Here is a 16,671-nt window from a genome sequence, read left to right on the forward strand (position 1 = left end):
CAAACATGCATGTAGTAACACTTAGAACTTTTAAATTACTTTTGAATATATTTGAATATTTACTTATCTATACTAATAAAAGGCAAAGCCCTGACTGACTGACTGACTCACTCACTATTCTCCAACCTCCCGTGTAGGTAGAAGGCTGAAATTTGGCAGGCTCATTCCTTACAGCTTACTTACAAAAGTTGGGCAGGTTTCATTTCGAAATTCTACGCGTAATGGTCATAACTGGAACCTATTTTTCTCCATATACTGTAATGGATGTTAGCCCGATGGCCGGGGGTGGGGGGTTGGCGGAGCTGCATGTGACATCATCACGCCTCCCACGTAATCATGTGAACTGACTGTGACCGCAGTACCTAGAAAAAAAGGAAGAGCCCCCAAAGAGAGCTGAAGAAAAACGCTGAATACTTTATTCGCGAGATACAAGTTTAATGAGAAGACACGAGGTATAAACGAGACTTTGGATCACTTTGTAACGGAGTTAAACTTGCTGTAGCAAGAAACTTTTAAGTGCCGATTCTTAGCTAACATTAAATAATGCCGTGGACATCGCAAGATTGCACGAGATAGCACAGGAACAGCTCAGAAGCTTCGATGCATGTACTCCGAGCGGCTCACGTGAACTGACTATGAGCGCAGTGCGCAGAGAAAGCAAGACCTCTAAAGAGCGCGGAGAGTTTTGCTCACGTGAATGTGTCTGCAAAAAGTGGCGTTTCCTGTACTGCAAAAATACTGCAAAAGTCGGGTGGCAGGCGCGCGCCTCCGTAGCTGTGCCGGCCTTTGAGACGCTGGCTGCGCTTCTGCCTTAAGTGAAAGTAAACACTTTTAATTTTTTTCCCCCTTCCCATGAGCTATAGCCCACACAACTGTAAACACGGGATCCCATTTCTAGACCGCGGCAAACTAATATTAAGCGCCGACTTTCTTTTACACGTATACGATTATGAGGGCGTCAGGTCGGATTATGAAGACACGCACAGGAGTGGAGGACCGACAGTGCCATCCATCCCAGACAGTTAATGGCAGGGCCGTCTCCCCAGTCTACACGAGACCCACTGTGACGCTCATATCGTCAGCGAAGACCTCTCTCTACACTATATTAAAGAAAAAGGCAAGCTTCCTTTCTTTACACCTTTTTTCCTTTTATCCCCAACCAAAGCCTTTCTCTCTTAACACTGCAGAGCATGCAAAAATTATTTTCTTTTAATTGCTGGTAATGCCGGTAAGGCACATTACCACAGGCAGAAATTTGAACGTTCACATAGAAAATGCAATTTCTATACCACAGCCGTCATGTAGCGCATTTCAAAAGGGATCAACTACCAAGAGATGATCCATATACATTTTAGCTGTTGTTAGTACTACTTACCTGTTATGTTATACCGGCTTTAAAATGTAGCTCACCCGAAACTACTCCACTGGTGCTCAGTGTATCTTTACTTCTTTAAACTTTAATGTTTTACTGTTTAATAGCTTATAGACTACATTTTATTTTTTTCCCTTCCACTCAGTGAGCGAGGCCAATGGGTGACCAGTTATATATGTATGTATGTACACTCAAACCGATTATAACAGCAGCAATCCAAGCTGTGAGAAAACAGTAAAAAGAAGGCGTGTCAGACGTTGTGGTACATTTTCTGATGCAGCTAGACGAAAACGACTTTGTGACGCTGCGGCCAAATACACAAAACAATTACTTTGACAATCATGTTACGTTATTTTTATAATGTTTCCTTTTCTTTTTCATAACTTCTTTAACACATGACTTTGCTGCGAAGCGCAGGTATTTTGCTATATATATACACAAAATACCAGTACAAAAGACAGTGTTGTTGTCATATCTATCTATATATATATATGTATATATCTATATATATGACAGCAACATTCATAAGTGACAAAACAATTACAGTAATCCCTCGCTATATCGCGCGTCGACTTTCGCGGCTTCACTCTATCGCGGATTTTAAATGTAAGCATATCTAAATATATATCACGGATTTTTCGCTGGTTCGTGTATTTCTGCGGACAATGGGTCTTTTAATTTATGGTACATGCTTCTTCAGTTTGTTTGCCCAGTTGATTTTATACAAGGGACGCTATTGGCAGATGGCTTAGAAGCTACCCAATCAGAGCATGTATTACATATTAACTAAAACTCCTCAATGCTATAAGATATACTTCCTGTGTGGTGCTCAATTGTTTGCTTGCCTCTATCTCCCCCTCTCTGACATTCTCTGCGCCTGACGGAGGGGGTGTGAGCAGAGGTGCTGTTTGCACAGAAGCTGTTTGCCTAGTGGATACGAACGCACCTCTAAGAAATGCCTGCCGCTTTATAGCGGTGCTTCCAAAAACACACCTATTGATTTTTTGATTGTTTGCTTTAATCTCGCTCTCTCTCTCTCTCTCTCTCTCTCTGACGTTCTCTGCGCCTGACGGAGGAGATGTGAGCAGAGGGGCTGTTTGCACAGAGGCTGTTTGCTTAGAAGATACTGACGCTCCTCTAAAAAATACCTCGGCAAACTTAAAAGCACACGTATTGATTTTTTGATTGTTTGCTTTTCTTTGCGAGCGATCTCTCTCTCTCTCTCTCTGAAATTCTCTGCTCCTGAAGAGAAGATATATTTGCATTCTTTTAATTGTGAGAAAGAACTGTAATCTCTGTCTTGTCATGGAGCACAGTTTAAACTTTTGACTAAAATGTGTTATTTCATGTCTAGAGGGCTCTAATAATGTTAACAGTGTGGGAGAGTTTTCGAAGGGCTTAAAATATATAAAAATAACCATACAAACATATGGTTTCTACTTCGCGGATTTTCATCTATCGCAGGGGGTTCTGGAACGCAACCCCCGCGATCGAGGAGGGATTACTGTACATTGACAAACATGTTACATTATTTTCAAAATGTTTCCTTTTCTTTTTCATAATTTCTTTAACACACTACTTCTCTGCTGCGAAGCGCAGGTATTTTGCTAGTTTTTAATATGAATAATAAAACCCTACCTTGTGTATAATTTGAAAGCCCTACTGCACAGCAAACTTTGAAGCAATTAATGCTATCAGCTTGTTTACATAAACTATGATGAGAAAAGAAACTACAGCCTAACTGTCCCGTTCATTTTTATTTCTATCAGTCAAACTTTGCTTCCATTCTCAAATAGTTCAATGATAGACATTCATGGTGCTGAATACTGATTGGCAAGGGTACTCTACTAATTCACCACACACCTTCTGGAAAACAGAGGCCAAGGAGGCCACTGAAAAATTTTTTAATAAACAGAAAAGAATGCGAGCTATACAGGTGTCTAGACGCATACACTTTATTTATAAAGGAATTGCAGTGAAATGAAAACATTTGTAGGGTCCCTTTGTTCATTTTTGTGTTGAGTGTTGATTAATAAGCCCTTATTTCCAGTAAAATGTGCCGATTTACAACCAACTAAATTGAGGCAATTCATATTACTTATGGCTGAGGACCACAGTTAAACAACAGGGTAATAATGTCCTAGAGATTACCTAAACCTCTGGCAGTAATGAATCTTCCATTATTATTATTATTATTATTATTATTATTATTATTATTCCACGGGGTCTCAAGTGTTTTCTGACTTTTGGAGGGCCATTTAAGGTTTGTTTTGATCCACAGTGCTCCAGGTGGCTAATTCTTTAGTAGATTTTTGTTCAAGAATAAATGTAGATTGTTGTTCATGAAAAAACAAGACATCCCCTGAAAATAAGCCCTAGCGCATCTTTTGGAGGAAAAATTAATACAAGACCTGGTCTCATTTCGGGGAAACACAGTAGCAGCAATTGTAAACAGTCCCCTTGTTGAAATGAGTGTCATCTGTGGGCCTCCCTTTGTGAAATTAACTCACTTAAAAATTTTAAAATGTATCACACACAACTGCAGCTTGCTTTGGTAACCAGCCACACTGCACTCACAAATCCAACGACAGTAATTCACAATTCACAATTGGTTTGTACTACACCTTACTAGTAATTAAAATATGCACACCAGTAACTTACACCAGACTCAAAGAACCTTAATTGCATCTACCATCAAAGTTAGTTGGCGGAACACCCAGTAATCTCAATAATCTGTCCAATAATTCATAAAATCAACCAATTACTTAATAGGTGGGGTGAGAAGTCAAGCAAAATTACACCTTTTATTGGCTAACTAAAAAGACTGACATTACATTACATTCACAAAGGCTAACACGGTACAACACCCTAGTACTACATTAATAGGTGGGGTAATGACATTTCTGTAATTAATCTTCAAGAAAACTAAATTAAATTTAATAAGCTGTTTTGAATCTTCAAAGAAGCTTACTGCTACCGAGTTGTCCATTGTGTTTGTTAGTTTAGCTTATTTTCAAGCAGTGGCCCAGCTCATACAACACCATTTTTTACACTGAATGACTAGCAAATTCACTCTCATTATATGCTGCACACACAAACACCACAATAGGTGTCTTGGACTTAGTGTGAAAATTCTGAAACAGTGTTGACATTAGTCAGGAATGGTGTTTCGCTTGTGTGACAGCTCCAGCAACTGATGAGTCTGCAGCTGCAGTCTTTAAATGTGACATCCGTTCCAGGTAAAACTCATCATGAGCAGTTTTAAGATATAAATCTAACACTGCCTTTAAGTATGCTGACTTCCTACTTCCTTACAAATAGAAAACAACTTTTTTAATTGCTTTCTGTTTTTTCTCCAATATGTGTGGAGCCATATTTCAAGATTAGAAATACTTAGTTATAAGTAAATCCAATCACTGCATGAATGCATTGTAGCACAATAAACAAAGGCACAAAACTAACAGGTGATAACCCAGAAAGTGTGGGTGCCAACTGCAGTTCTCTTGTACCACAATTCTTTTTTTTTAAACTTCAACAGCAACTGATATTAAATATGCTTTCGAACCAAAAATAAAGTATGTATACTTATTTTGTAGTACATTGGTAGATATAAAAATCAAAGTTTTATATCAACTGGGCCGTAGTCAATAAGCAACAGTGGACTAAAATGAATTTTCAAAATATGGTGCAGTGCAAATAATTTGAAGAAAATAGGTAAGCTGAAGATGGAAAACATAGCAGAAGACCCACAAAGCTCACTGCATTTGATATATAGTGCCTTCTTAAGTGGCAGCAGGAAATACATTGTTTTTCTTCTTGAAGACACCTCAGAGCCTAGACCTCAACAGAACTAAAGCTGTGTGGGATCAGGAAAAAAGCAGCCAGAGGCAAAAGAAGAGTTATGCCAAACCCTTAAAGAAGCTTGGTAAAATTTACCACACGGCTACTTGGAGGTAGGGCTTTGCAAAATAAATTGCTTCAGTTTTGTATTCTAAGAGAGTATACACAAAATACTAGAGTGAACATAATCTTCTTAGATGACCCAAAAAAACCCGCTTATCCAGAGCAGGGTTGCAGGAAAAATGAGGCCTAGCCCAGCAAAACATTGGGCACATAGCAGGAATACTCCCTGGAAAGTGAACCAAGTCATCACAAGATGAGGAGAAAAAAAAAAATAAATAATAATATATATATACATACACATATGTATATATATATATATATATATACATACACATATGTATATATATATATGTATATATATATATATACACATATGTATATATATATATATACATATATATATATATATATATATATATATATATATATATATATATATATATATATATATATATATATATATATATATATATATATATATATATATATATATATATATATATATATATATATATATATATATATATATATATATATATATATATATATATATATATATATATATATATATATATATATATATATATATATATATGTATATGTATATGTATATGTATATATATATATATACACAGTGGTGTGAAAAACTATTTGCCCCCTTCCTGATTTCTTATTCTTTTGCATGTTTGTCACACAAAATGTTTCTGACCATCAAACACATTTATCCATTAGTCAAATATAACACAATTAAACACAAAATGCAGTTTTTAAATGATGGTTTTTATTATTTAGGGAGAAAAAATATCCAAACCTACATGGCCCTGTGTGAAAAAGTAATTGCCCCCTTGCCTTGTTAAAAAAATAACCTAACTGTGGTGTATCACACCCGAGTTCAATTTCCATAGCCACCCCCAGGCCTGATTACTGCCACACCTGTTTCAATCAAGAAATCACTTAAATAGGAGCTGCCTGACACAGAGAAGTAGACCAAAAGCACCTCAAAAGCTAGACATCATGCCAAGATCCAAAGAAATTCAGGAACAAATGAGAACAGAAGTAATTGAGATCTATCAGTCTGGTAAAGGTTATAAAGCCATTTCTAAAGCTTTGGGACTCCAGCCAACCACAGTGAGAGCCATTATCCACAAATGGCAAAAACATGGAACAGTGGTGAACCTTCCAGGAGTGGCCGGCCGACCAAAATTACCCCAAGAGTGCAGAGACGACTCATCCGAGAGGTCACAAAAGACCCCAGGACAACGTCTAAAGAACTGCAGGCCTCACTTGCCTCAATTAAGGTCAGTGTTCACGACTCCACCATAAGAAAGAGACTAGGCAAAACGGCCTGCATGGCAGATTTCCAAGACGCAAACCACTGTTAAGCAAAAAGAACATTAGGGCTCGTCTCAATTTTGCTAAGAAACATCTCAATGATTGCCAAGACTTTTAGGAAAATACCTTGTGGACTGATGAGACAAAAGTTGAACTTTTGGAAGGCAAATGTCCGCTACATCTGGCGAAAAGGAACACAGCATTTCAGAAAAAGAACATCATACCTACAGTAAAATATGGTGGTGGTAGTGTGATGGACTGGGGGTGTTTTGCTGCTTCAGGACCTGGAAGGCTTGCTGTGATAGATGGAACCATGAATTCTACTGTGTACCAACAAATCCTGAAGGAGAATGTCCGGCCATCTGTTCGTCAACTCAAGCTGAAGCGATCTTGGGTGCTGCAACAGGACAATGACCTAAAACACACCAGCAAATCCACCTCTGAATGGCTGAAGAAAAACAAAATGAAGACTTTGGAGTGGCCTAGTCAAAGTCCTGACCTGAATCCAATTGAGATGCTATGGCATGACCTTAAAAAGGCGGTTCATGCTAGAAAACCCTCAAATAAAGCTGAATTACAACAATTCTGCAAAGATGAGTGGGCCAAAATTCCTCCAGAGCGCTGTAAAAGACTCATTGCACTTGATTGCAGTTATTGCTGCTAAGGGTGGCCCAGCCAGTTATTAGGTTCAGGGGGCAATTACTTTTTCACACAGGGCCATATAGGTTTGGATTTTTTTTTCTCCCCAAGTAATAAAAACCATCATTTAAAAACTGCATTTTGTGTTTACTTGTGTTATATTTGACTAATGGTTAAATGTGTTTGATGATCTGAAACATTTTGTGTGACAAACATGCAAAAGAATAAGAAATCAGGAAGGGGGCAATAGTTTTTCACACCACTGTGTGTGTGTGTATATATCTATAATAAAAGGCAAAGCCCTCACTAATTTACTCATCACTAATTCTCCAACTTCACGTGTAGGTAGAACGCTGAAATTTGGCAGGCTCATTCCTTACAGGTTACTTACAAAAGTTAAGCAGGTTTCATTTTGAAATTCTACGCGCAACAGTCATAACTGAATCCTACTTACGTACATATATACGTCCATAGCCTGCAGCTCGGTCGCCGTGTGAGGCAGAGTTGCGTCTCCCATCCCCACGCCTCCCACATTGTTGGCTGCCTGCCCATATAATGCTATCTGTCGCTCAGGTCTCTTCATTCCCTTCCGTGCTTCACCACAGTATTCATGTCTCCTTGCTGATAACTGCAACCTTTTTATTTAATCCACAGCTTATCCGCTGTTTTATTGTTCGTTTATTATGAAATAGTTATTGTGTAGGTATTTTAGACTCAGTTTACATTGTTCAGGTAGCCATTTCATTTACCGTTCTAACCGTACCTCCATTAACAGGTCTATCGAGGTGAACACCAACGATCAAAGAACTGTCACTTACTAAGTGGTTTCCATGGAGATGCCACCTGCCTTTTGCATTCTCTTTGTTACATATTGCACGGCCATATCAGGCTCAATCTTGATATCCGGAGGAACATTGTGTCTTATGTATTGAATGACTGGGACAGGTTAAAGGTGTGGACGGATGATGGTACAGGAGATAATTATACAACACAGAAGCACTATAACAGGAAATGCTTAAGCCCTTCACCTATGCTTCTGCATGTGAGTTGATGGCTGCCGCTAAATTGTTCAGCTGTCGCTTTCAAGTGTACCGAAATGGCCAAATATTTTACACCTTTGGAGAACCGCCAATGCCTCTTAAACATCTTAGATTCACAGGTGACGATTTCAGTAGTGGACACTTTGATGTTTATGAATGTTTCAACTGTCAAAAGCTGGATGTGAAGTAATCGATGAAGCCAGTTGTATGCTTACAACGCTTGACAGATGCCAAATGTCACATCAACACAAGTCCTGGAAACACTAACGTAATTGAAACAAACCATGAAATTCAAACCGATTATGACAGCAGCAATCCAAGCTGTGAGAAAACAGTAAAAAGGAGGCGTGTCAAGACGTTGTGGTACATTTTCTGATGCAGCTAGACAGAAACAACTTTGTGACGCTGCCGCCAAGTACTTGCAGAAAAATCCACAAGTTAATAGACACGCTGTCACTAAATACTCGCAGGCAAATCCACAAGTTAATAGAGGCGCTGCCGCTAAATACTCGCAGGTAAATCCAAAATACCGGAAATGCCTGTTAAACATCTTAGGACTCATTTATACTTCACGCTTAGAACGCGTACGCGCCCGCATCATGGCTGCCACGCGTTCCCAGCGTTCATTTCACGCGCCCTCTGAGCAGGTCCTCAGAAATTAACGCGACGCGCGCGCGAAGTTGCAGTACCAGCAAAAGTCGGGGCGAGTGTGCTAAAAGTCGGAATGTGACGTCAGAGTCTCTGTTTACTATCTACATGTGACAGCAAGCCTCTATGGAGATCCTTCGGGGATCTGTTAGATGAATGGCTCAAATACAGTGCTATACATTATGTTGCTGATGTGAAGTTGCACAAAAAAAAAAAAAATAGACGGCACAAAAGATGGTATGTGAGACTTTTAAAATGTATCGTGTCATTACGATCGGGAATATGCGACACTTGATATATAAAAGCACCCCGAATGCATCTGTATGTCGGCATTTTGCTTCAGCAGCGGAAAGCAGCAATAGATCGCCAAACAGAACAAATTAAATGTATGATATTCCAACTCTCTGCACATTTAGAGTCTTTAGATTTTTACTTGATATCACTTTCATGATGAAATGCATTAAAATGTGTATGTTACATTTTACATATAATTTTGTTTAAATAATGAATACTGTTAATAAATACACACATGGGGGAATAATTACACACATGGGGGTGTCACTGTGGCGGAGCGATAGCACTGCTGTCTTGCAGGGATTTATGTTGCTTGTATTCCACAATGTGCTCCGGTTTCCTTCCAAAGATATGCAGAACTCCGGCCTTAGATTCACGAGTAGCGATTTGGGTAGTGATCACTTCGATGAATGGAACCTGTTATCTTTACAACGATTGTCAAACACGGAATGCAACTTGAACACAACACATCCTCCAAATACGAACCTGATTGAAAGAAATAATGATAATCAAAGCCTTGATGACAGCAACACTCATAACAGTGACAAAACAATTACATTGACAATCATGTTACATTTTTAAAATGTTTCCTTTACTTTTTCATAACTTCTTTAACACACTACTTCGCTGCAAAGCGCGGGTATTTTGCTAGTATATATACTCAGCAAAAAAAGAAATGTCCTCTGACTTTCAACTGTTTTTACTTTCAGTAAACTTAATGTGTAAATATTTGTATGAACAGTAAAAGAGTCAACACCATAAGACATAAACTAAAAATGTTTCACAATGTGTCCCTGAATGAAGGGAGGCTCAAAATCAAAAGTACCAGTCAGTATCTGGTGTGGCCACCAGCTGCTTGAAGTACTGCAGTGCATCTCCACCTCATGGACTGGACCAGATTTGTCAGTTCTTGCTGTGAGATGTTACCCCACTCTTCCACCAAGGCACCTGCAAGTTCCTGGACATTTCTGGGGGGAATGGCCCTAGCCCTCACCCTGCGATAAAACAGGTCCCAGACGTGCTCAATTCCTTCGACGATAAACACGAATCCGTCCATCACCCCTGGTGAGACAAAACCGTGACTCATCAGTGAAGAGCACTTTTTTAGTCTGGTCCAGCGAAGGTGGGTTTGTGCCCATAGGCGGCGTTGTTGCTGGTGATGTCTGATAAGGACCTGCCTTACAACAGGCCTACAAGCCCTCAGTCCAGCCTCTCTCAGCCTATTGCGGACAGTCTGAGCACTGATGGAGGGATTGTGTGTTCCTGGTGTGACTCGGGCAGTTCTTGTGGCCATCCTGTACCTGTCACACAGGTGTGATATTCGGATGTACGGATCCTGTGCAGGTTTTGTTACACGTGGTCTTCCACTGCGAGGATGATCAGCTGCCCTTCCTGTCTCCCTGTAGCGCTGTCTTAGGCGTCTCACAGTGCGGACATGGCAATTTATTCCCTAGCCACATCAGCAGTCCTCATGCCTCCCTGCAGCATGCCCAATGCATGTTCACGCAGATGAGCAGGGACCCTGGGCAACTTTCTTTGGGTGTTTTTCACAGTCGGTAGACAAGTCTCTTTAGTGTCCTGCGTTTTTAGAACTGTGACCTTAAATGCCTACTTTCTGTAAGCTGTTAAGGTCTTAACGACCATTACACAGGTGCATGTTAATTAATTGATTATGGTTAATTGAACATGCATGGAAAACATTGTTTAAACCTTTTACAATGAAGATCTGTAAAGTTATTTGGATTTTTAAAACATTATTGTTGAAATACACAGTTTATATAAAAAAACCTAATTACAAACAGTGTCAACTGACTTCACTGAAAAGTTAAAAATAAAAAAAAAAGTTTAATACTCTTATTTGAATGCTTATTATAACATTCTGATGTTATACACTATATTTCAAATAAAAAAAAAAAATGCATCAAGCTACAAGGGAACATTTACTATAACATACAACTTTAAGACAAGAACATTTTGGTCAGCTACAAGTTACAGCCAGCACATAATGCTTGAATGTTACATTCTAAATAATATGTGGGATTTTCACCTGAAAATGTTTGCAGTAAAAAAGCCTGTATAACAAATTCTATTTAGATCTATGGTTAAGTATTTACAAATTGTAAATGTACTTTCATTGTTACAGCTTGTTCCTTGTGCCCTGAAGGTAGTTAATGAACTGAATGTGCCAAAAATAAACTAGGCTTTAGAAACAGGACTGTATAGCTTAGTGCAAAGCATAAAGTTACAAAAAAGGAAGAAGTTGTCACTCTAACTTGCTAATGAAGAAAAATACCCAATAAATTTAGTTTCAAATTTTTTGAAATTGGCTCCCTAATTCAGGTAAACAGGACCCAGCTATGTTGTTGTAAAAATACAAATTGCAAAGCAGACACTTCACAATTTACTAATAATATATTTTATTTATATAACGCCTTTCCCATGCTCAAAGCACTTCACAAAGTTAAAGAACAAACGGCAGGGTATACAGTATACACAGTAGCATTGTACTAAACCAGATAAATAAATAAAGAAGAGTAAGATAGTAAATAAAGAGAAAAAGCCTAACGGACAATATAATTGACGGTCTAGCACACACACACACACAGGTTACATGAGCATCTTGACATAGAGGTAAACTGAAAGAAGGGTTATAAATAGATGAGTTTTGAGTTGTTTTTAAAAGAATTTATGGATTTAGTTGACCTTATTAATTTCAGTAGGTCATTCCAGAGTCTGGGTGTTATATAGCTGAAAGCCCTGTCACCCATGGAGTGTAGATTAGTGTGGGGAACAACAAGATTGCCAGAATCAGAGGACCTTAGTGGGCAGACAAGCACATAATGATGGAGAAGGTCACTGATGTAGTTTGGCACAAGGTTGTTTAAGGCTTTGTAAGTTATTAGTAGAATTTTATATTCGATTCTGTAAAACAAGGGGAGCCAGTGAAGGTGGAGCAGGATGGGTGTTATGTGCTCGCTGTTGCTGGTCGAATAAGCTGGAGCTGTGATATATGATTAGAAGGGGCACCTGCCAGTAGGGAATTACAATAATCGATGCAGGATGTGATAAAAGAATGGACAAGTTTCTCAGCATTAGAAAAGGAAAGGAAGGAGCGAACACGGGATATGTTAAGGAGGTGAAAGTAAGAACATTTCTTAATATGATTTATGTGGGCGGAATAAGAAAGGGAGGAATCAAAAATGACAACAAGATTCTTTGCAGTAGAGGCAGGTCTGATGAGATCACCATCAAGATGGACTGCTAAGGAGCTCATTTTATTAAGCTGCACTTTAGTCACAATTTCGAGGAGTTCAGTTTTGTCGCAATTTAATTTTAAAGAGTTCTGCTCGATCCAGGTATTCATTTCACTGAGGCAGGTTGTGAGCCGAGAATGATCTGAAGAAGTTCCACTTTTAACATTGAAATAGAGTTGAGTATCTTCTGCATAAAAATGATAACCCAATCCAAAGTTATTATTATCCTAATAATATTTCTTTAATGGATTCAATGAGGTTAGCAGAAATAAACTTGATGCATTAGGATTAAAAAGTTAAGACGGAAGTAAAAATCTTAGGGGTAACTGTTGACTGTAATCTGAATTTTAAATCGCATATTCATCAGACCACTAGGACAGCATTTTTTCACTTAAGAAACATAGCAAAAGTTAGACCTCTTATATCATTGAAAGATGCGGAGAAATTAGTTCACGATTTTGTTTTCAGTAGACTAGATTACTGTAACGCACTCCTCTCAGGACTACCCAAAAAAGATATAAATACCTTGCAACGAGTGCAGAATGCAGCTGCTAGAATCCTAACTAGGAAATGAAAATCCGAACACATTTCTCCAGTTTTGATGTCACTACACTGGTTGCCTGTGTCATTCAGGATTGACTTTAAAATACTGCTTATGGTTTATAAAGCCTTAAATAATCTCGCTCCATCTAATATATTGGAATGTCTGACACCCTATATTCCAAATCGTAACCTCAGATCTTCAAATGAGTGTCTCCTTAGAATTCCAAAAGCTAAACTTAAAAGAAGTGGTGAGGCGGCCTTCTGCTGTTATGCACCTAAAATCTGGAATAGCCTGCCAATAGGAATTCGCCAGGCAAATACAGTAGAGCACTTTAAAACACTGCTGAAAACACATTACTTTAACATGGCCTTCTCATAACTTCACTTTAACTTAATACTGATACTCTGTATGTTCAATTCATCACAATAACTATTCATAGTGGCTCCAAAATCCTTACTGACCCCAACTCTCTCTTCTGTTTCTTTTTCCGGTTTCTTTGTGGTGGCGGCCTGCGCCACCACCACCCCTACTCAAAACATTATGATGCACCAACATTGACGGACTGAAAGCCAGAAGTCTATGTGGCCATCATCATCAAGTCCTTCCATGAAAACCCTAAATACAAAGAGGACTGTTTGATTTATGTTAGGTAGATTGCCCAGAGGGGACTGGGCGGTCTCTTGGTCTGGAATCCCTACAGATTTTAATTTTTTTCTCCAGCCTTTGGAGTTTTTTTTTTGTTTTTTCTGTCCATCCTGGCCATCAGACCTTACTTATTCTATGTTAATTAATGTTGACTTATGTTTATTTTTTATTGTGTCTTCTATTCTTCATTTTGTAAAGCACTTTGAGCTACATTTTTTTGTATGAAAATGTGCTATATAAATAAATGTTGATTGATTGATTGATTTAAAGCAAACATTGTTTTTAGTTTTCATATGTTGTCTTTTACATGGACTTTAAAAGCACTTAAGATTTACTTTTGATTTTTTAATTGAAAGTACTTTCTAAAAGTAATACATACAAAAGTATATATTATTAAATATTATACAAAAGTAAACATTTAATGTCCTTTAATTTTAGGCTAAAACATCCACACAAGAATGTTTACACATGTACGCGATATTACATACAACAGTCATATTAATAACCATTTGTACACTTCTTAGTTTGAAAGAGTCTGAAATGTAAATTAAAACACCCAAAGCTGAATCGCCTTCCTTAATGAAGTTAGCTATGTACATTTCTTCAAACTAAACATAAACATTTTGCTTCTAAATATGTTCAGAAAATGGGTGGATGGCCAGTGTTAATCCTCTAACATCACTGCAAGGTTGCCGTGTGTGCGCTCTCCCTGGATGTCTTTCTTTTTATGTACTTTAGTTTCCCCTAAAAGTCAAAAACACATGATTCACCTCTGACAATTGGGCATCTCTAAATTTATAACCCATGAAAAACCGTTGTTGTAGGTGCTGAAATGGTATGTCAAAGCAAGGGTTGACTTCTGTCCAACAGTGCCAGTATTTTGATTTTGTGACCTTGTACTGGATATTGAAGATCAACTAGATGTACTGGAAACTCTTAGTTAAGCTTAAAAAAAATTCCCTCATATCAAAGTATCTAGACTTGATATGAATGTCTAAAAAAAAAAAATGTCCATTATTACTGCTAAATAGCACGCAGGAAATGCAAAAATTCACATTCACGAAAATCCTAAACAAGTCCATAAAAAAAATTAAAAGCTTAAAAGTTGAGATGTTGTTAATCACCATAGTAATTTACACTAATTTGTATTACATTAACCCATACGGACAAAAGCAGGTAATAATTAATATTTTACATAAAAACGACATATAATGGTAAACAGTTGATATTCTCTGTTTAAGAGGACTGAAGACGCAAAACTAATTTAAGAACAAATATTCTATGTAATTGACTAACAGGAAACAACAGTAATAATAATAACTTACATAACTGCAAAGCAAAAAACTACAACGTAATGTAACCAACATAACTGTTTTCATTTACTATTAAAACAATTTAAACAACATACATTACAAGGTATTTTCCCTATAAAAGGCTAATACTAAAACTACAAAAACTATACAAATACTCAAAAAGCTTTCGAACAATTGTGATTTTTTGGAATAGGCAATTTCTAAGAATCACACGTTGTTAAAAACGTGCGCTTATTTCCGTTGGATAAGGAAACCACGTTGACCACTATATCTTACCTGCATCGATCATCCCGTACTTTTTCAAAATAAACAGCTCCATATATGAACAAAAACAACCTTTTCAAATCATTAAAGAAAGAGACAATGGGAGAAATATGTAATTTTGTACCAATCAAACGTTTGAACCCTGCATATTCGCCGCCACTGTCGGTTCAACAAATTATTAATGCAAATACACCGCTGAATAACCGAAATACGGTTAGGAATCCCGCAGAAAACGTCAACGCCAAAACACGACTCCTCTCTGACCCCTACCCCCACCGCAGTTCAGTTTCCCACCACGTAACGCAAATATACATCGACAGGACGAAAAGGGTAAATGCAATGCAAAACACAGTGTAAATTGCAATTAAACTATCAGTACACTAAGAAATCGTTATAAAGAACATATGCATATCTTACAATGAAAAACAAATCAGATTCCAAGTATGCGAGCAATCACGTCAACGCCACAATCGGCAAAGAAAACAAACAGCCGTATTCGTGTTGCACGCGTAATAAATAAAACACCCGCATGCATCAGTTCATTCATCGCGCTTTACAGAACACAATTACCATGCAATAATCGCACTTACCTCTGTCTGAATCCCAGGTGTGCTCTCCCACCCGCCCCCTGGCTTAGGCTAGGAACTCCAGACCCAGGCTTGGCTTTTCCATTTGAGGCCCTCCTGCTTGAAACAGGCTACCGTCCGGAAATATCCAACAAAGCACCACACATCGTACTTAAAAACAGAAACGCTGCAGCGTAACGATAAATGGCGAATTCCTAGCAAAAGATATACTTCACAGGCGATCTGTAATAACTGCAACAATCTTAGTCGATATTTGTTCTTGTGTATTTCCGCATTACTGCGGATTTTTACAGGTTATCTGTGTTATTATTTAAGTCTAGTCCAACCCGAATTCTGCTAAACCGTTTCCAGTCGGCCTTTGACTTCGACGAGAGTGATGACGAAAAAAGAACGAGGCGGTTTGAAACAAAACACGTGATTGGCTGCGAGCGTGGGGAGGTTTTCTACGCCAAGAAAGACGGAGAGGACATCGGGCGCCATTTTGGCTCCACATCTGTGAGCGTGTGCCCCGTCTGAGCCAATATGGCGTCAGGTAGGGTTCAGGGTAGACGTTTGATCCAAGGCGTAAGGAAGAAGGCGAGTCATACAGAAGAAGAACAAGAAGAATACAACTATTTTAAATACGACAGAGTGTTCAAGCAAAGCGCAGGATTTGTCAATGTAAATACAACATCTTGGTTGGTTGAATAATATCTGTGCTGCTGCGTTAACGTTTGGGATTGATGTGCTTTATTGGTAAGCTCACATTGTGACGCTTATCTGAGCGACTTGCAATTTGTTCAGCGTTCTTTGTGCGTGTTTGTTTTGGTTGTACTATTAATCATGTGGGCCGTGGA

General features: G+C 38.3%; 1 protein-coding gene across 3 annotated transcripts in view; it reads right to left on the reverse strand.

Moving 5' to 3' along the window:
• ankrd11 (ankyrin repeat domain 11) overlaps positions 1 to 16,209 on the reverse strand; it is a 402,782-nt gene extending 386,573 nt beyond the window's left edge. For 2 of the 3 annotated variants that reach the window (XM_039763291.1, XM_039763292.1), the window contains exon 1: positions 15,839 to 16,209. The gene's annotated coding sequence lies outside the window, so the exon portion shown is untranslated. The remainder of the gene's footprint in view (positions 1 to 15,838) is intronic. The other variant, XM_039763294.1, reaches the window with a different exon arrangement.
• Positions 16,210 to 16,671: the final 462 nt, after the last annotated feature.

This window comes from Polypterus senegalus, chromosome 9 (assembly GCF_016835505.1).
Source record: "Polypterus senegalus isolate Bchr_013 chromosome 9, ASM1683550v1, whole genome shotgun sequence".
In the NCBI taxonomy this organism is placed as follows: Eukaryota; Metazoa; Chordata; class Cladistia; order Polypteriformes; family Polypteridae; genus Polypterus; species Polypterus senegalus.